Genomic DNA, 20,725 nt, shown 5'->3' on the forward strand with positions numbered 1-20,725 from the left:
ATGAGCCATGAGCCTTAAGTGTTTTAAAGGTTTTCTGCTCTGCATCCCCAGAACCAGAACCAAACATGGAGAAGCAGCATTCAGCTTCTATGCACCACAAATCTGGACAAAACTTGGAGTTGGCTTTGATTAGTGATAGGTGAAACATTGATGAACATTTTTATGTGTATTTGCTTCAAGATTCTGATGATGGCATTTGACAAAATGTTATGTTTACTGGTTGTTTCATAATTAATGAATGTGTTATTTTTTTTAGGAGACAATAGCGAGACACTGACTTTCTCACTATTGCTCTCTAACAAACCCCTGAGTTGTATTTTTAATAATTAAATGGCTTCAATTAAATCTATTTTAGCCATTACAGTAAAATATGGGGAATATAAACGCATGACACACTTTTATTAATTTTTAATGAAACATTCGGAAAACTATCAATCACTTTCATTCCCCTTCTTAGCTCACAACTTTCTTGTTGCTCTGTCATGGAAAATATTAATAAAACAAGCTAAAGGTTATTTCTAATGTGGCAAAAATGTTTAATGTTTCAGGGGGGAAACGCTCCTCCAGCAGCAGCTGAACAGAAAAAAATCACTGGTCTTTTAATTAAAAAAAAAAAAAAATCAATTATTCAATCAGTAAACAGGTTGTGATGAAAACAGCCAAACAGCAGGAATAAACACATTGTTCTGATTAGAGAAAGGGACTTTCCCCTGTGTGTTTAGATGCATAAAAATACTTTTTGTTTGTGCTTTTTTTTAAAGAAATAATTCTGTCAGCTGCAGAGAGAGAGAGAGAAAAAAATCTAGTTTTAACATCAGTTTCTTTTTTGTACTTTTTTCTCCTGAAACAAATGGGCATTGTGCAGGAATGACTCAACTGGGCAAGATTTCCACCAAATGATTGCTGCTCTCCTTCATTCTGCACTCTCTAAACTGAGCGTGCTCTTTATTTATGCTTTGTCTGAGCACTCCCAGCCTGATGAACACAGGCACTGAGTGACAATGCCAACAAATTAAGAAATACAAACCCCTTCTCCCAGTTGCTCTGCTCCCTTTAAAGCAAAAACTGTATTCTCGTTCCCCCACCGCAACCCATCTCATCAATCAGAGGGAGCATCGGGTGAAACGTTCGAACCCAATCCAGCTCCTGCTCTCTGCTGTTTCCACAGCCTGCTGACACTTTACCAGATCTGGGAAAGACTGCCCTCTTCCTCTGCAACTCCTCCTAATACATTTAGGAATATTAATCTGGAGTTGCTTAAACAACTGCAATCAAAAGGGCCATTATGCCCTTAAAAGAAAGACACAATTATTTTAGCTGGAATCAAATTTCCTCATAGTTTTATTTCTTACCGGGCTCCATTTCCATCTTAGATTTATTTTCCAATCATTGGAAAAGACCAAATAATGTGAGCATGGTCTTTTGTTTTTGCCCGAATCGCTCAAGCAGAACATGATCTGCGGAGAATAATCAGGAGAGAATATTGATATAATAGAAATGCTGTAAAAGCCAGGTCTCTGTCCCACAGGATCACCTCATTCTGACATATAAACCTGCAGCAAAATCATTATGAAGCAAAGGCCCTTGTCTTCCATCACGGCTCTCCCGCGTCAGGCCGTAATGTACCCTGCAAACTTTCAATACCTTTGTAGCATCTGCTTTTTTTTCTTCTTCTTCTCTTTTTGTGGCAAGTCATGAATTCAATAGAGAAAGGTCTCTCTCTAACACAATGCATCACCTGATTGATGGCCATTTCTGAAAGAACTGCCAGAACAAAACAAGACCCTCAACTCCAATTCCCTCTGAGGCGATGAGTTTTGTCGGGTGTCAAAATGAACAAAAATAGCGAGCAGAAGCTGATTCATTCTGACCTGAAAATAGATGATGGATGAAAACCGCAGGAGAAACACAGAGCGGCACTGCCTTGTGAGGATGAAAAAAATATCACCTGGCAGACGAACAGGTACTTAATTATGAGGTACACAAAGTCGCATCAAGCTGCTTGACAATAATGTTTCCCCGAAACACTAATAGAACTGTCTTAGCTCAAATAGGCTCTTCTACTCTGATACAACATTGTGTCACTCAGATGATAAAATGGCAAATGAGACCAATAATATGTAAATTTATTACAGAGACAGGCAAATTTGGGGGCACCTCTCAAAAATCCTTAGAATAAATGCATCTTTTAATGCAATAACATAAATAAATATATTAAAAAAAAAACTTATTTTGAGTACATTTATTCGTCCATTCATCTATTGTCTCTACCCGTATTTCCGTACAGGGTCACAAAGGAGCTGATGCTCATCTCCAGCGGTCATTGGTCGAAAGGCAGGATACACCCTGGACAACCATGCACACACACTCATGCCTAAAGGTAATATGGAGACACCAGTTTATCTAGCAGTCATGACTTTTGGACTGCAAAGTTCATGTAGAAAGATCCCAGGCTGGGATTTGACCATGTTGCTGCAAGGCAAGCATGCTACCAACCGCACCAACGTGAAGTCTGAAAAATTTCACTTATTAAAAAAATAAACTTTGTATTTTTGCCAAAAACAACTCTACGTCCAAGGATTAGGAGCAAGGAGTCCTTACAATCCTTTCCAGTCACAAAAGCTAGTTAAGATACCATAAGTTAGCGCTTTTGCTAACTTTGAAAACGTTTGGTGCACTTAGCTTCCCCTAAATCAATTTGTCTAGATAAATTCTAAAGTAATAATTTACTTTCCTGTTTGCAAACTTTTGATTACTAAGAATTCTTATTGTCCTCTTAATTTAGAACATGTGAAGATTGTTTACACACCAATTCTGTTTCCTCTCTTCCCTTTCTCTCTTTTTGTCCCCAATAATTTATTTTACATAAGAAATACACAGGAACAAAATTAAACACAAAACGTAAAAGAACAAAACAAAAGCATGAAGTCAATACCTAAGAGGACAATAGAACATGTTAACTATAATGTCAAAATGTAATTGGTGCTCAAGGGTTAGCGCTTTAGCATTAGCTTCCAGTGAATATCCTGTTGGTGTAGCGCTTTAGCATTAGCTTCCAGTGAATACCCTGTTGGTGTAGCGCTTTAGCATTAGCTTCCAGTGAATACCCTGTTGGTGTACCCCTTAGCATTAGCTTCCAGTGAATACCCTGTTGGTGTCGCACTTTAGCATTAGCTTCCAGTGAATACCCTGTTGGTGTCGCGCTTTAGCATTAGCTTCCAGTGAATACCCTCTTGGGGTAGCACTTTACTGCTACTTAGCAAAAATAGATGGTTAAGAGCCAAAAAACCTTAAAGACAGTTTAAGAAGATAGCTCAAGTTTTATGAGCAAACTGGAATGTTTGTTATTAAAATGCTCATCTGAGAAAACCTCACAGTTCTACATGTTTAGATATGTGAGAACAAGACTTTTTTTTTCTCTCTTTTTTCTCTTGCATTCCTCCCAAACAACTTCTAGGCTTGTATTTTGTGTTTAATGGCCTTTATGGTGAGTTAGAAAACCCAAGATGCTGCTGTTGCAGTTTTTCAATAGTTAGGGATGGAAAATTATACCCTCATTTTTCATAATCATTAAAAAATTACAACAATTACTCATCCTGTTACAAGGCAGCTGTGATAAGCTACTTTTTATTGTTACCTGTCATGTTACTCATGTTACTTGCCACTGCAATGAACAAAGACATGGAATTAAATCTTTAGTCAATTTCACCCATCACTGCAAACGGTGAGTTTTGCAGAGTTTAAATCATCCTCCACACTGTGAGGTGGCGAAATAAATGTGGTCTCTGAACAAACAGCTTTGTGGCCGGTGGCAAAAAAAAATGTACCTGTGTCTTGCAGATCTTCAATCAGCTTTAATGGCAAAGAAACCTGAGCAAATGCAAAACTACTTTCCCCCCCAAATTTAAGACTAAAAAAAGCAATAAACCAACATTCCCCCTAACCTTCATACTTCAGTGCCCCACCTTTGGTAGCAACAAATGCTATCAAGCGCTTACAATACTCTTTTGTTTACTCTGCAGCATTGTCTAAATTTCAGCCACACTGGATGAATTTTCAGCATGGCTGTCATGTTCATGCTGCAGAATCAATGAGATTTAAGTACAGGCTTTGATTTGGCCACTCAAAACTGGGGGAGCACTGATCGTCCCCAGTTACGCCAATTCTGGGTGATCAGCAATCCACCAATACTTAAATGTGAAAATAATCTTATCCAGATTTATTTCATCTACCTTTGCAAAGAGCCAAAATCAGCCACGTTCCCCTTTTGCTCTGCTGTGGTAGAGGACTGACTGTGCCAGGAAAAAAACAAAAATCGGTATCAACAGGCCAGCTTTTTAAAGATCGGTGATCGGCCAGAAAACTGCAGTTGGTGCACTCCTAATCAAAACCTTATTTGTTTGAGTCACTAAGAGGTGAACTTGCTGGTGTTTTATGAGTCAATAGCCTGGTATTTGTTTGAGCTAAAGGTCACGACCTCATGGTCAAGGTTCACTCAATAACCTGAGGTGTTCCAGGTTGCAAAGCAGACCCAGAAAACTTTCTGTTCACATAGTGTGAAAAAAATTGTATGTTGTGAATACAAGGGGAATTCAGAAATCAGACAGGACCGTACTGAACGAGCTTTCTAAAGAGGTGCACCCAAAAGAGAAGAGATTATAGGTTACACAAATATTAATTTAACCACTTCAAACAAAAGAAACAGCAGAAGAGGAGAGTAAGTGCTGCAGCAGTCAAAGTACAGGGTTCAGAAACGGCATGGAGGGCAAAGTGAAGTTGATCCTGAAGTAAATACGGTTTTTATTCTATATGTTTGCCCTTGAACATGTCGAAGGAATAATTTATTAACACAGACTTTGATCTGATTTTCAAATTATCTTCCCTCAGGGGTTGAACAAATAAAAGTTTACTAAAACATGTTCCAAGTCAGGTTAGCCACAAAGAATTTACCTGAACTCCATCTCCAACAAGTCAAAACACCATTTTTACTGCTGCCCTGAAGGGTATAGTTATGGAGTCACACCATCTGTGAGGAGGTTGTTTAGCTGATGCACTGTTGTGTCCCACCACTTTTTTGTGTCTGTGAGAATGGACATTTATTGAACACAACAATTTATCTGTCATTGCAGGGTGCAAGCCTCCTTCCATGTTTTCTTTTCGAGATAAAACCGCAAAAGTAGACAGCCCTTCTTGAAACTATGGGCTTCTTTGAAAAAGCTTGAATAGCAAATGAAAAGAATGTTCTCTGCTTTAAAACATGCAATTTGTTGCTTTAGATGAAATAAGTAAAGATGGCGGTTTGGAGTGACTCAAACATGAGTCAGTGGAATCTAAATTGTTTACGGGGAGCAGAAACAAGAAGCACGTGTTTGGTACGATGCACAAACCTGCACAAAGTCCAGAAGCAACCCGGAGAATTCAGAAACTAACGGAAGCAAAAAGGACACACTGTACTTCTGTTTTTACATATTGAACAGTGTAAAGGGTATTTATTATTTTCCATGTAAACTTATCCTGTTCTAATAGTGTATACACGTATTATAAAACACTTATTATCTCCATTATTTCCCATGTTAGTGGGTGGGAAGTAGCTTTGGACTGCAAGTGAAGATGTCCTCAGAGTTGATGTGTTAGAAGGAGAAAAATTCAGCTTAAGAAACTGAGTGAGTTTGACAAGAGTCAAATTGTGATGGCTAGAAGACTGGATCAGAGTCTTGTGGGATGTTTCCCGTCTTAAATGGGGGATATTTTGTAAAGTCAACCTTTTCTAAGTTTTACCTCATGTTATAATGTTATTCCCTCATCAAAACCAGACATGGGGTGTTTGATGTTTTTCAGCCATGTTTGAGAAATCCTTAAATAATCAGGGATGCCTAAATGCTTTGTCCCATAAAGCTCGGAGCTGCAGTTTTCAGCTGAGTTTCTGAATCTCTCAGCTCCTCTAGACTAGCGGCAGCAGCAATTTGAAACACCTTGAGGAAATGCAAGACTGCTGAGCTCATTATACAAACTATTTCCCAGTCCAACGTTCTTACAACCTAAGAACAGTTGTAGACGACATAATGATGTAAGGTTGTCATTTCCTGCTGAAAGCGGTGTGCCAGAAAGCAGGAGCTTCTTAAAGAGACAGAGACTAATTTCTAGGAGTCAAATTGCAAAGTAAACTTATTTTGGATATGTATATATATATATATAGCATTTTTACATCAACTGAAGGTAACATAGTCACTGGATTATCCTGTAAAAATACATAATATTGCCCCTTTAAATAGCCAGTACAGTATTTATTAAAGTCATCCAACAAAGGGAAAGTTCAGAACTCAGCTGGACTGTGTGGTTTGATGTAACAGATGAGCTTCTGTAGCTCAGATTGTTGTTGGACCAGTCGGGGTTCACATCCTGACCCTGTTTCAATTCATTTTGCTGTTCCAGAGGCCAATAAAGAAGGTGGCCTGGTCTAATCAGTCACATTGCTTATCTAAGGAACTCACAGCAGCAGGATGCTCTGCAGAGGAACGGCAGCATCACGCTGCCTCCACCAGCGTGATGCTTGAGGCAATGTTGTGCTGGGAAACGAAGGTCCTGCCATCCAAGTAGATATTACTTTGACACATCCCACCTGCTGGAGCATCGTTGCAGATAATGAACATCCTTTCATGGACAGGCTGCAGCCTCTTCTGGTTGGATAATTTGCCCGGCTACAAAGCGAAAATGCTAAGCTTGTTAGAGGATTGCATTGCCCTTATAAATAGGACAATAATAATAGTCTTGCTCTCCGAATCCCAAAGCACTGAATCAAATCAAGATATTTTCAGAAATGAAGTTTGCCACAAATGTATTTTAAGAATATATTTGAAACACAGAGTATGGCTCTTTAAGATGTTATTTCATTTCTATGAGATTCTGTTTTTTTAAGACATTGTAAATATTGGTGAGCATGAACCTGGTTTATTTTTGAAAAGAAAATGAAAAGCAAACCCACATGAGTTGCGTTTTGGGATGCTTTTCATACACAGCAGACAGATGCGTTGCAGTGATTGTTCTGTAATGTATTTTACTGGCGCTACAACCACCTGCAATGCTGCAGTTTGGGGCCCCAGGGCCACTTACAGGAAAACACCTTTCAAACCTCTCATTGAAATGGTTCCAGATGAACAGCGATGCAGTGTGGCCTCTAAACTCTTCCTATAAACAATGCAAGACACACAGTTAATTGATTTTACTACAAAAGTGCTGTAAAAGATTACATATTGTCACACTTAAATGTTTCATATTATCAAACAAATCAGACTCAGATAAGAAGAAATACAAAAAAAAAGGTTTTTAAATGATGGGTTTTGATTGTTGGACACAAATTATACCAGAATCACATCTAAAGTCTCACTGAACTCCAGGACTTTTGGGAGAATTGTCTTTTTCAAGGTGTCCAGTTAAAACTGACAGCAATTCAGAAAAAAACACAGTCAAACATGGTGGTGGTAGTATGGTGATCTGGGGGTCTTTACTTTACTATTCTGCTTTCTACTACAAAATCCTTCAGGAGACGGGCTGGCTATTGGTTTGTTATTCTGCAGGACAATGATTCAAAGAACAGCAACAAGTCCACAAAATGAAGGTTATGGAGTGGCCCAGTCAAAGTCTTGACATGAATCAGATTCAAATTTTGCAATGTGACAAAAATAAAGAAGAACAGACCAAAGGGTGGCACAAGCAGGTATTGGGTTTCATGTATTTTTTTTTTAGGTAGAACATGTTCGTTTGCATAACACATTAATTAAATTCTCTTAGAAAACTGAAGGCTAATTTTATTCAGTTTAGTTTTTCTCTAATTACAGTGTAGTTTAATGCAGGTATTATACACAATTCTGTATTTTTGAGCTTTATTCCATGGTATGATGTTACAGAAACATACCTGGAGTGTTTCATTCATTCATACATGTTTGTAAAACCCTTGAACCTGATGGAGGCCATGGAGAAGCATTGTGAGATCGGAGGTTCTTAAAGAGACAGAGTCCAATTTCCAGGCGTCAGGTACGGATATTATGAAGTCAAATCTCTTTTAAGTAATTTTTGATATGTACAATATTTCCATGACAACTTGAAGTTACTTGAATGTGCTACAAAACTGCACTAAAAATACACAATACAACAAAACAACAGCAGGAGATTAAACAAAATCTACAAATACTTTTTCACAGAATTTTACATCATCTTATTAATGAAAGAAAGTAAAAGTACAAGAAATGCCTGACAAAGATGGTAGTGGAAAAGGAAACCTGATCCGTGGGTAAGGACTTGGCATAGCTGACATTTCTTTTATGTTCAAAGTGGGAGTTTGCTTTTCTTTAGCATGTTCTTGTCAAAGAACAATTGCTTGTGAAGCAATCAGCCGAACTGCTGCTGAATGCCGACTATTCAAACAGGAAGCTTTTACCCCACAGGTCCATTCATTAGAAGAAGGAAAACCTGTTAAATCAACACAATTGTCTCATGTTACCTATTGACAAGACACTTCAAGGCAGGAAGTCTTTCTGTCGATAGGTTGAGTGAGTCATTCTTATCTTTTTGTTCTGCTTTTAGACGGCTTCGGGACGGACATGCAAGACCGCGCACCAAAGTTTCCGAGTGTCACTGGGCTTACTGTGATTAAACGAGCTTTTCAATGCCATCTATAATTATATCAACACAAATACGTGTGGGAAATGCGCACGGAAATAAGTGTTATTGTGAGCTGATGAGAGATTTCCAATTAGCCACGTTTACAGGAACAAACTCAAACCTCTAAGTTCCCTGATGGTCTTAAACCGTTCATGTTGTGGCAAAGTACAAAGGCTGTGAAAGTAATCTGATGAAACTTCAGAGAGTGTGGATAATACAACACAGACACCACAATCCACTCATTTCCAAGTTATAAATAAATAGCGACAAGAAGGAAAATTAATCAGAACTTCTCTTTAAGGCTGCATCTTTGGCCGGCGTCTCAGCAAAACAAGATGTCAAAGCCTTTTGGAGAAAGGCTCAAGCGATTATCAGCCTTTATGACTGTCATGGAAAGACAGACATGAAGGAATATGTCATCAGACATGGTTAGCATTTAATTATGCTGAAGCGGATCTGACTTTGATCGGCAAATTAAATCTTAAAACAATAAATGAAAATCCAATCCGTCATAAACCACAAACACGAAAAACAACAAATGCTTGGTAATTATTTCTATTTTAGGAAATTACTTTGCAAAGCCAAACTACTTTCTAAAAGACTTATATTCTCTCTGATGCTTTTAAAATGACTTGGCGACGTAGATTCACCAACTTTAACGCACATCGCCTCTTTTATAGCATTTTTTATTAACATATTTCTAATATAGTATGAAACAAGCTTAAAAGGTTAAATGAAAAATACAATTAATTGAATAATCGTCAGTGAAATTGATTACTAAAATAATTGTTATGCCAGTTAAAACCAGATATTCCAATCTCCAAAAAAATCCAACATCCAAAACTGAAAGGAGTAAAACAAACAACGACTGATCAAAGATCCTAAGTGGACATCCTGGACCAAGAGACTTTTTTTTTTAGTTTAAAAACCTTTGAATCATATGAATACATTATTTTTTCTTCTCCTAATTATGCACTACTTTGGTGATCTATCACATTAAATATCAACACACTGAGGTTTAAAGTTTTAACATGACAAAACTTTGCAAGACGTTACTCACGAGTCAGCCTTTCTGCTAACATGTTAACCTTTTATTTAGAATCGAACCACAACTTTAAATTCCCCGCAGAAGCGCACACAGCTTTCCAAGCAACACTTAGGGCTTCCAGGATTCCTTGTGCGAAGAGCTTTAATTGGCTTCTTGTGTTTTTGTTCATATGGGCTTCTGTTGCTGGAAAAGATTAATGACGACAAGGACGCCGTCAAAGAAGCTGGAGGAAGATTAAGTAGTTTCCTTTATGCTAACACTCATCAAATAATGTCTGTAGGAAAACAAACAAAGACTGCACAGGTGGCGCAGTATTTGATTAACAGAATCAAAGAATAAGTACACAGATGAAACAGAGCATAAAAAGTAATATTTATTCATTTATTTTTACAAATGAAGATCATATTTTCTACTTAAGAATATATTGATATATATATTTTTTGTATTATTAATGACAACACAGAAAAAACGAGCATGGAGAGACTGTGGAAATGTTATATATCCTTACATAACCATAAAAGGAGAGCAATCGATTAGTGTGTGACATTTTCACTAACTGCTGTGAGTCTCCAGTCACATCGAGTGCTGTGAGTGTACGGCAGAAATTAAAACGATAACTGATAAGTGTTACCTTTGCATGAACTGAAAGTCTGGCTGATTTCTCCAGCAGCTTCCAGCCTGCCAGTTTGCAGCTGTTCGCTGCTTGATAAGGGAAACAGGATAAGGCTTTAGTTTGTGCATGTTGCTGCTTGGAAAAGCAATTTTTAGAAACGTAATTTACAGATTTTTTTCTTTAATTTTGCCGGGAAAGAACATATCTCCAGTCATGTGGTCAAATTTTATGACTTCGAAATCATCATAGGTGATGATTTTACATTTATGATTTGTTAGCTGTGATTTTAAGGGTCAGAAGGCTATCCAACTTCTTTTATAAAAAACAGAAAGCCAAAAATTAGTCAAAAAATATATATTTAAACTAAAACAGAAAAATAGACCCATAAAAATAAGACGTCTTCATTAACACATGCTGACTCTGCATGTTTTTATTGTACTGATCCTCCCGCAGCAACACTTTCCCACATCAAGTGAGAGTAATCAATAAGTGTGTGACATTTTCACTAACCGCGGTGAATCGCTGTTGTCCAATCACACTGAGTGCTATGAGGCTACACTAGAAATTAAAATAATTGATAAGCGTTACCTTTGCCTAAACTGGACGTCTGGCTGCGTCAGACAGCTGGAAACAGCAGGAGGCTAATAAACTGATCTTAGCTGGTTTGCTGGTCGAGCCCCCTGACAGGGTGGGCTCATCTGTCACAGGTGCAGCTGAATAAAAAGGGGCATCATAAAAGTTAATTTGAATCCAATAGGTGTGGACACCATATCTGAGGTGCTTAAACGAAAATATAGCAGAAATTTGAAGGTTCAATGCTACTTTACACCAGGCATTTTCCTTGGCACTGATTGGCTGAAGCGCCAAGATGTCAGTGCTAAGACGGTTTCCACTGTGTGTATTAATGCATATTAAAGGGTATTTGGAGGTTGAACTACTAAAACAGGCAGTTACAGCTGCTTTTAGAGGGGATCTCAAGTATTCATAGATTTCATCCCCCTGCAAAAACCAGTGGTCCAATCTGGTGAATATTTATGACGAATTTGTGCCACTTCCATACGGTCCAGATGGACGGATATCTGATAGTTCTCAAAGTGTCTGCAGTTTGAAAGGTCGTGTTGCTTTTTATCCAATTCTTACATGATTAACGTGAGACATGCGTCGTAATTCTGCACCAGAAGAAGCCAGGCTCTGTAAATCCTGACAAAAGCAGTGGCTGAAGTAGGCAGATCTGTTTTTCATGTTTGGATTTTGTGACAGCTCTGTTGGCTCCCATTGCTTAAAAGCCTTAGAAGTGATCCAAAATGGCGGCGGCTGTTACTCCCAGCCGAAACAATATGCAAGCCGCTTTGGGGTCATGTACAGACGTTTCATTGTAATTGCATTAATTTAATAAAATTAACATCACTGCAAATGAATAGATAAACTGGATTTATACGGATCTGAACTGAGCATTAAGACTCGCTGTATGAAAGTGGCTCTTTGCATTGGAAAGGTTGCAGACCTCCTGGCTTACACCTGGTCAGAAACACTGACCCCCTCCACCAGGAGGGTAAACCACAGACGGCTGCATCCAAGCAAATTACTGAAAAATCTGGATTCCCGCCAAACTCCACAGAGGTGTAGAAAAGGTGGCCATCCTCTGACATCTTATTAAAAAGACTTTAAATCCTAACAGCTCTGGTTTTAGTTTATGTGAATATTTCACCTACTTATGACTTGCAAATTAATTTGTCCACTAGCTTCGTGGTGTGTTAGTAATCGTGTGTCAGCTCATTAGACTGACTTTTCTCTCGCTTGGTTCAGCATTTCTAATATACAGTTGCACTATAATCAGTGGAAGTCTGCTTATGCATTTGCAGCAAATTATCACTTAACCTTCAAACACCAGAGCTGAAGGGGCCCGTGGTACCAGAGTGACATTCTCTGAGCGATCAAGCAGTGTTAAAAGTAGAACTCTGGACCCAATTAAACATTGTCAGATGATCTCTGGCGCCCCGAGATAATTGAGCGGTTCGGTTCTGCTGCAGATACCTGCTCATGTCTCTCCCAGAGCACAATCAGATCCCGCTTCTTTTCAATTCTGCTGTTGAATCTTTGTCTCTGTCTCTCAGTAGCTGTGTTTGTTTCTATTGCAAATGTGTGCAAAAGTTTTCCAATATTCTGCTAATGTCGAAATCGCAGTGTTTCGATTACACAAAAAACACTCTTGAAATCGCGCGTGAAAAAGCTTGTTCTCACGATAAGTTTTTAAAAAAACATGTCACATCATCCTCCTCCTTCCACTTCCTGTCGTCTTTTTCATCTTTTCCAACAGTAGTAACAGTTGATCACATGACTCATGATACGAAAACATCAAAAAACCTGTTGAGTTTCCATTAAGCAATTTTTTAAAATTTCAATTTGCACAGTTGTATAGTCAATGAAAACTGGCTGTTGGAACAGACTCCGTTTTCAAATGATGCATTTTGAAAAACTCGACTGTCTGGGAGACAAAACATTTGTAATCATCCAAACATCCAGACAGACGAGTTTGGGCACAGAAAATGTGACCTAGTGCTGTTTCAAGGTTTCATTTCATCCACTGCCTTCCAGTTGAGTCAGGGGAGTCTGAGTGCCATAAGCGGCGGTCAGTCCTGATGTCTCCGCTGATGAGGATCGTTTCTGACAAAGGGTCATTGGCTCTGCGTGACGACGGATGTGCCTCCATGCCCTGATGGGCTGCCTCTTCTCTCACAGTTGGTCTAAATGTAGACTGGCACTGACACTAATGTACACTGATGAAGCTGTGAGAGTCAATAGACGGGGAGGAGAGCGTGAGGGGAGGGGTGGGAGACACTGGATTCTTAATTTACTCCATTTGTCCCATTTGTCAGATGCTGGACCTCTGTGGTAGCTAAACGGATGGATCGGCCTGCATGTCTGGCAGAAGGAATTGAGTCATTGTGAACAAGTGAAGGACATTTTTGCAGAGCTGTTGTATGAGATTTGCTTTTTGTTTTCTCTCCGTGAAGCAGCATGTCCAGGTCAGATGACCTCCAAACACGGTTTAATGCCGACTGCCTGAACTCAGCAGCTTCCTCCTGCACATGCTGCGGTGCCCCTGGGCAAGGCACCACCCAAGCAGCCGGTATAGGATTGTGTGTGTTTGTGCGTGCAAATACGACTCTGCTGTGGCTAGAAATTCAGTTAAATCAGCTTATTTACCCCACAGACGGTTTTTACTAACTTTTTATAGGCCTTCCAGCTAGTTTGCTGTTTGCCTTTTCTCTTAAACTGCAGTTTGCCTTAGTAATAATACAAGGGTTGTCTATTAAAAACCCATATGAAGCTAAGGAAAGAAAAAAAAATCACACATGCTTGTAAAACTATCTGGATAAACGACATTATTAAAATCACAAAACAAAGCTAAAACTACACTCAGTGCATCGCTGCTGCTGAATAATAGATTTTCTATAAAGAGACACAAATGATGCAAACAGGAGTTGTGGTATAGAGTTTTCTACTTTGGAAGGAAAAGATGTCTGGGCAAATAAATGTGTTACTCAGTGGGATTGTAAAATGACCTGAATGGAGCTGCAGAACGTAACAACAACAAGTGGAAGTTCATTCAAACATCCAAATATACACGTTAAACAGTAAATAATAAGTCACCAAAACTCAAGGACAAAGATTTTCAAGGACTATGAGAGTGATTTTATAAACTTAATTATTTTTGATGAAGAATGTGTGATTCCTGATTTTAAAGAAACTCCACAGATTATACTTTAAAGTATTCGTGTCACCGTTGCTTCTTTTCTAAACTGTTCCAGATCAATGGGGAGAAATTCACAATGTTCTGCTGCGTCATAAACGGGTTTGTTACTTTCCCAGTAATGAAGTTTCAATAATCTGAGTGCTCTGAAGTGACTGGTTGGTACAAAACTCCAGCAAACTATTTTGAGAAGCTCGTAGAAGAAAACCCAAAACACTTAACACAAGTCATACAATTAAAGAAAAAGAAAAATAATTATTTTGGTTATTCCAACTGACTGAAAACAAAATGAGTTTGGCCCGATTTAACTTCAGACAGTGAGAAAAAAGAAAAGTGTGTGCTGTTTTATTAGATGTATGTAAACTTCTGGTTTCCTAAGCCCAGGGAATGTGAGCATATTTAATGCTAATGATATTATATTAAGCTATAACAGGGGCATATTATGCCTATATGCATTAGCCTCAAGCATCGAGTCTATTAACGTGCAACTGTGGATTTAAACAGGAATGTCAGTCACATCCTGTTTTATCCTTAATTTTTCATCTTTAAAAAGATTTTTCACTTCGTTTTTTCAGACGGTACACAAAACTAAGAGGAAGTTCAAAACAACTTTGCTTGTGTCTAATTCGAGACAAGTTGAAGTGTGAATGCAAAACAAATGTGCTTATTCTCACAAGATGAAGAGAGTAAATTCATGCACACAAACTAATTCGGTGCTTTTAGTGAATCCAGAGGTGAGTCAGGCTGACTGGAGAGAAATAATTGGTCAGTGAAGAAAAGTCGTTTCCTCTTTACTCAAATCAACACAAACTAAGTAAAAAGAAGCCACTGTTTCCAGTAGGAGTGTCAGCACTTTCCCCCCAGTAGGATTGGGCCCCGTCCTGGGCTCCGGGGTGGACGGGTTTAATTGGAGAACGCCAACGCGCAGCTGGATAGCGGAGCGCCTCCTGCCCTGCCTGGCTCTGAAAACGAGAGGCCATAAAAATTGCTGCTGCTGTCCCCATGCAGCCACTGCAGGCGTCCCTGGAGAAGCCAGCAAATTTATTCATGGGATCTGAGCTGTTTGTTTGCGAACCGTCTCATTTGCAAAATAACAGACAATCATAATTTCCACGCGTTGATCCTGGGTTAATCCAAATAATTGACAATTCATCGTAAGTTCACGTTTTCTGGCAACACAATCGACTCGTTCTGTCTATCAGCAGGGCATAAACTGAGCGTCCAATTGATCAAGTTGTGTGGATGCAAAACGCTTTATAAGCAACGGCAAATTAAGCAGAAAGTGGCAGTAAAACTTCTAGGATAACAGACTGGAAATTGGAAAGCAGGCAGTCTGATAGTAAACCGCACTGAGCAATAATTAATAGATAAAACTAACAACCAGAACACAATTACTTTGGAACTTTTTTCACATCTTGTCATGTGAAAACCACAACTTTGATGTCATTTATTGGGATTTTATGTGACACAGCAACACAATGTAAAGCCTAATTCTGAAGTGAAAGAAAAATAATGTAAAGTTTTAAACACTTGGTGCAAATAAAACGTTTGAATTAAACCCAATTTTAACTGATATGCTATTTAATAATCCAGATAAACTAAATGGAAAATCAAGGAGAACATTGAAGAAGAAAATCTGGAGGATTTGCAGAGATCCGTCGATCAGGTGGGCAACACAGGATGAATCCATAAAGCAGGTCTGGATGCTCAATTTAGACATTAATATTTGATTTCTATTTTTTTTATGGGGTCGTTCATACAATTAAATCGCAATGAGACTGCATGTGCAGAAGAAGAACGCTGACGTTACACAGCAGTGCATTGTTTACAGAAGTTTACTCAGCAATGAGAGCCAACGGTATCGTCACAGAGACAAATCCAAAGAAATTTGGCCTCTGTCTCTTTAAGAAGCTCCACCTTCAGCACGTCATAAAAATGCTTCTCATGATGCCATATACAATTTTCTAAATAGGAATTGACAGATAATTATTTTGTATAATGAACTCAGCAGAAGCACATTTTCACCATTTGCTTGGTAATTGCTGCTGCCGCTAGTCTGGAGGAGCTGACAGGAAAGGAACAGGGAGAGGTGCTGATTTAAGGATTTCTCATGAAATAATCAAAGCAATATTCCAGGTATGGTTTTAATAACATCAGAGAGGAATTTATCTACAATTTTTGCAGATAAATTTGTTTGGATTTGAAGTCAGAGCTACGAGTGGTGATGCACTTCATCGACAAACTTCTTTCATCATTTCAGAAATATCGTTTTAAAGACTGATTTACAGCGTGTGGCTTCTTCTGGTGAAGAAATACGACCCATGTCTCACTTCAATGACATAAAAGTTGTATAAAATGTGACATGACTGTTTGGACTTCAGACACTTTGAAAGGAAACAGATATGCATCTGAATTAGTACCACATATGGAAGTGGCACAGATTAGACTTTTTTTGTGGGGTGAAAAGATCGGAACCGAGTCGTTCAGATTGCGGTGGAAAAGTGGGTCGCATTTGGGAAAAAAAAGTGGACTTGGGTTGCAGTTGATGTGCATTTCACAAGCCTTTCTAGAACGACAGCAGGAGGAAACCCAGCGTACTCTTTAAGACTCTGCAAGAACATTGAAGAACTTTCATGACTAAAACGTTCAATGTTTTGGACTCAGAACAAAATGGTATGAGAGGTTATAAAAGAAAACTTCACTTCTACTCAGGAATCTCATATCCAGTGTAAGACACGGTGGTGGAAACCTCATGCTGATCCTTTTCCTCAGCAGGGAATGTGGATGGGAAGACACATGAAGCTAAAAACACGGAAATCCGGGAGGAAAAGTGGTTTGAAACTGGAGCAGGGACAACAACCCCAAACATCCGGCCAGAGCCGGACAGTTTGGATCAAAGCGTGTTCATGCCTCATGGAAGCATGAAGCATGAAAAATGTAGATATATGACAAAAACATGGAAAAGCTCAAGGAGGTATAAAATACGTCTGCCAGGCATCATAAATAGTAGCAATGAGCCGTAGGGCCGAGCGCAGACATTCATCAGGGTCCTGACTCTGAATCAGTCACGGTTTTACTCAGGGTTGTCTCGGACTTTTACTTCCTGTGTCAAAGTTTTTGTATCACCTGCAAACTGGAGAGCCTCTAGAAAGCATCCACAGCTTTGCTTTTTCCAAGTTTTGTGTTACAGCCAACAGCAAGTTTTAATAATTTAATCTCTTTCCTCAAAGTTCTGCTCACAAATACTCCATTATAATAATCTGGGAGAAAAAAGCTGTTGAGATTCTGATAAATTTATTAAAAATAGAAAACTGATTTTCCTGTATTCTTCCTCAGACTTGTGCCTCATGACGGGTCTTTTAATTTCATGCCTGGTGTTTGCACTCTGACATCAGACCTTATGTAGACAGAGCGTCCAGAACAAGTCCAATCAGCTGAATTCACTACAGGTGACTCCGTTTAGCCGGAGAGACATCTCCAGGATGATCAGTGGAAACAAATCAATTTGAGCTGTGAATCCTTGCTGAAGTGTGATTTCTACTTCCAGTAAATTTATATCCAACTGTTTGTGTCTGCACAGAGGAACAGCTGGCAGCCCTGTTGCCGTGCAGCAGTCCTGGAATAGAATCGCGATCTGGGCTCTTTCTGCTTGGAGTTTGCATGTTTTCTCCTGCTTGTCTTGTGTGTTTCTGTGTTGCCCTCTAATGAACTGGCAACCCAGTGGCAGACTCGCCACACACACCTGGAACAGGATCCAGAATACACACCTGAGACAGTGAAGAAGAAGAAACTGCACCATAGATCTACCTCCCCAGATCGTCCGCGTACACTTTGGAAGATATCTAGATGTGCATCTTCTAGATTAGCAGGTTATTGGAATTTTTTTTGTCGTGAATTTCTTCAGAATGTAGGCGATCTCAGTTTTTATCCCATAATTGTGGAAAACTGCATCATTTTTGTGCAAATTTCCAACTTTAGTATCAAACTGCAGACACGTACTTCTCCTCTGTGGTATTGTTTTTCTTTTACCAAGTTCATTTTAATTAGAAGTCTTGTTTCATGTTTTGTATCGAAGGTATGTGTATACAGCATAATTTTGCTTTGCTTTGCATTCATCTTAAAATAAAAGGACATCTGGGAAACACAAACAGTTGCTCACATGCAGAGACGTGTGATTTTTAAGTCAGCAATTTGTTTTACGTCCAGAAAGGTGATGGAAAGCAAAGGTTAACGTCTCTAGATTGTTTCTCTGATTAATTTGAGCAGCTTCCCAGTTCGCTTTGTTTTTTTAAAAGCTATTTTAAGACCTCTGGGGGGATGCTGCATCCCAGGGGAGACAATCAAACACTACTGGGACCATGGAAGGTTAACCATCAGCTGCTCTGATTTAGGAGGAGGTGGAGGGAGGAGAAGGGATGCTGACTCCGCTTCTGCGCATGTCCTCCATCCGTCTGCACTGGAGTTTCACTCTGGCTGCAGCGAGGTACTTCATCAAAATCACACACATTCCTCACTGAAAAGATAAATTAAGCAAGCTCACTTCATTTTAGTTCCCTGATTATTTGAAGCAGTCATATTTACAGGCAGTGAAAAGGAAAAAAACAAAACCTGAGAGGATGTCAGGTACCAAACAGCTCAAACCGTAGCGAGAGCTCTCAGCCAGGTGCGAGTGATGCTGATGGCGTTTCAGAAACACCTGGGATCCGTTCGCTTGGCTTTGCTGTGATCGTTCAGTCAGACGCAGCTGAAGAAGATGGAGGGAACACTGTGAGCCTCGTTCACAAAGCAAAAACAGACTTTCTCTCTGTTTTGTTTTAATTTCGCAGGTCATGGCAGAAATTTGTCTCTGGATTCTGAATCTGGATGGCATTCTGAGCTAAATGTGTCAGCATTGGTTGCCCGTTGTTGCCTGGGAGACTAAATGTGAAAAGTCAAAAGCAGCAAACTGAGAGTCAAGCTGATTGATTTGATTCAGCTTGGGACTTCAGATTTAGGATTTAGAGGTTTAAGGCTCTTAAAGGGGCGGTATGATTTATTTTCCAGGGACATAGTGTTATTTTATAGTTATGTTACCTTCACTTCCTGAAAAATTGCTGTTAATATCAAATATGATGTAAAAGAAATCTGACACTGTCCAACCCTCCACCTTCGTCATCATAATGCTTCTCATTTTGCTGCAATATTCAATATTACAATATTCTTGGACAGAAAAATATTTTACACAATAAGCTCAGTAATTTACACAATAATTTTATGATTATATGATAAAAAATTACATGATCAAATTTTCTAAGAAACTGAATTTTGGGGTTTCAGTCGCTGAAAGCCAAGATTCATGTTCTAATGTATCTACAGGTAATAAATCTGCACAAGAGTTTCGATTTTTTGAGCTAAACTACTGAAACAAATGACCTGTGATGGTAATCTAACTCAGATTACCATCAGATTACACTTGGTTCACCATTACCAAGTGTGGAAATATTATATCTTAATATTTATGCATAGACTGAAACATCTCCACTATATTAACAAGTTTGCTTACATGAATGGTTGTAGGTAACAAAACAAAATGATTACCAGTTAAAGTTCATCCAATTGCAGGTTTTCTTTTTATTACAAGTGTTTTATTAATTTGAGAAGTGACTGTGTTGAGCCCTCGGGGGGAAGCAGGCTGCAAACTTTTCTTTTCTGACATTTCAAAACACATCAAACTTCCTCAATTTTAGAACGACATATTTTATCCTTTAGCATATCTCCACTGCATTAACTTCTGGGACCTCTTGGGGGAAACGTATTAGCAAACCTTTTATGATGGCTGAGTCGATTAAAGGCTGTCGTCTGCGTCTCTGTGCGAGCGACTTTTATTAGACCCAAGTCGACAATCCCCGAGGTGGAAACGTGTGATAATGTCTCCCGCGAGAGGAGAGGCGTAAACTCATTGGTTTACAGTACGATCGTTTATTATGGGCGACCCCGACACGACCTCGTAACGCACACACTGAAAACAAGAGCAGAAAAAGGAGGCACCTTCATTTCTAGACACTGTGAACAATCTGTTTGTGCAGAAGGAAAGGTTATTATACTGCGAACAAGCTGCGGCGGAACGACACACTTTTCACGCAGACAGGAAGGTTTTTTAGTCTTTTGACAACAGAGGGAAGATTTATTAAAAAAACATGTGAGACTCGGAGTAGATAAAGCAGTTATTGGAATGAGTTGCAGAGTGGTACAGAGAGCTGCACCCTACTGATCAATGCATGAAACACTCCACTGTTATCCAGCTCAATGAATCGGATATGCAAATACACTGTGTCCATTAACCATTCAATCACTGTAATGTAATGACTCGTATTATTGGCTGTGGGTGTGCACCTCAGAAGTCATTTGGATTGATTTTTTTTTCCTTCTTCCAATACTCGTCCTACTGGAGCCTGAACGATTCACAGCAGCATGAAGTTTCCCGCAAGGCAACAATATGTCTGAGATGTGTTTTATCCAGAGTCAATGGGCGGTTCTGACCCGCAAAATGAACCGACTCCTGACAGAAACAAAACTTATGAAAGTCACGGGGCTGAACGTTTACTCGCCTTTAAACCTGAACTTGAACCTGTCGCTACCGTGAAGAAGAAAAAATAAAGATTTTCTGCTCTCT

The 20,725-nt window shown here is 39.1% G+C and overlaps 1 protein-coding gene across 4 annotated transcripts in view; it reads right to left on the reverse strand.

Annotated features, from left to right (window-relative positions):
• The window catches only part of nectin1b (nectin cell adhesion molecule 1b), a 229,031-nt gene that overhangs the window by 96,786 nt on the left and 111,520 nt on the right, over positions 1 to 20,725 (reverse strand). The gene's annotated exons all lie outside the window — the stretch shown is intronic.

Source organism: Poecilia formosa, unplaced genomic scaffold (assembly GCF_000485575.1).
Source record: "Poecilia formosa unplaced genomic scaffold, Poecilia_formosa-5.1.2 Scaffold252, whole genome shotgun sequence".
Taxonomy (NCBI): Eukaryota; Metazoa; Chordata; class Actinopteri; order Cyprinodontiformes; family Poeciliidae; genus Poecilia; species Poecilia formosa.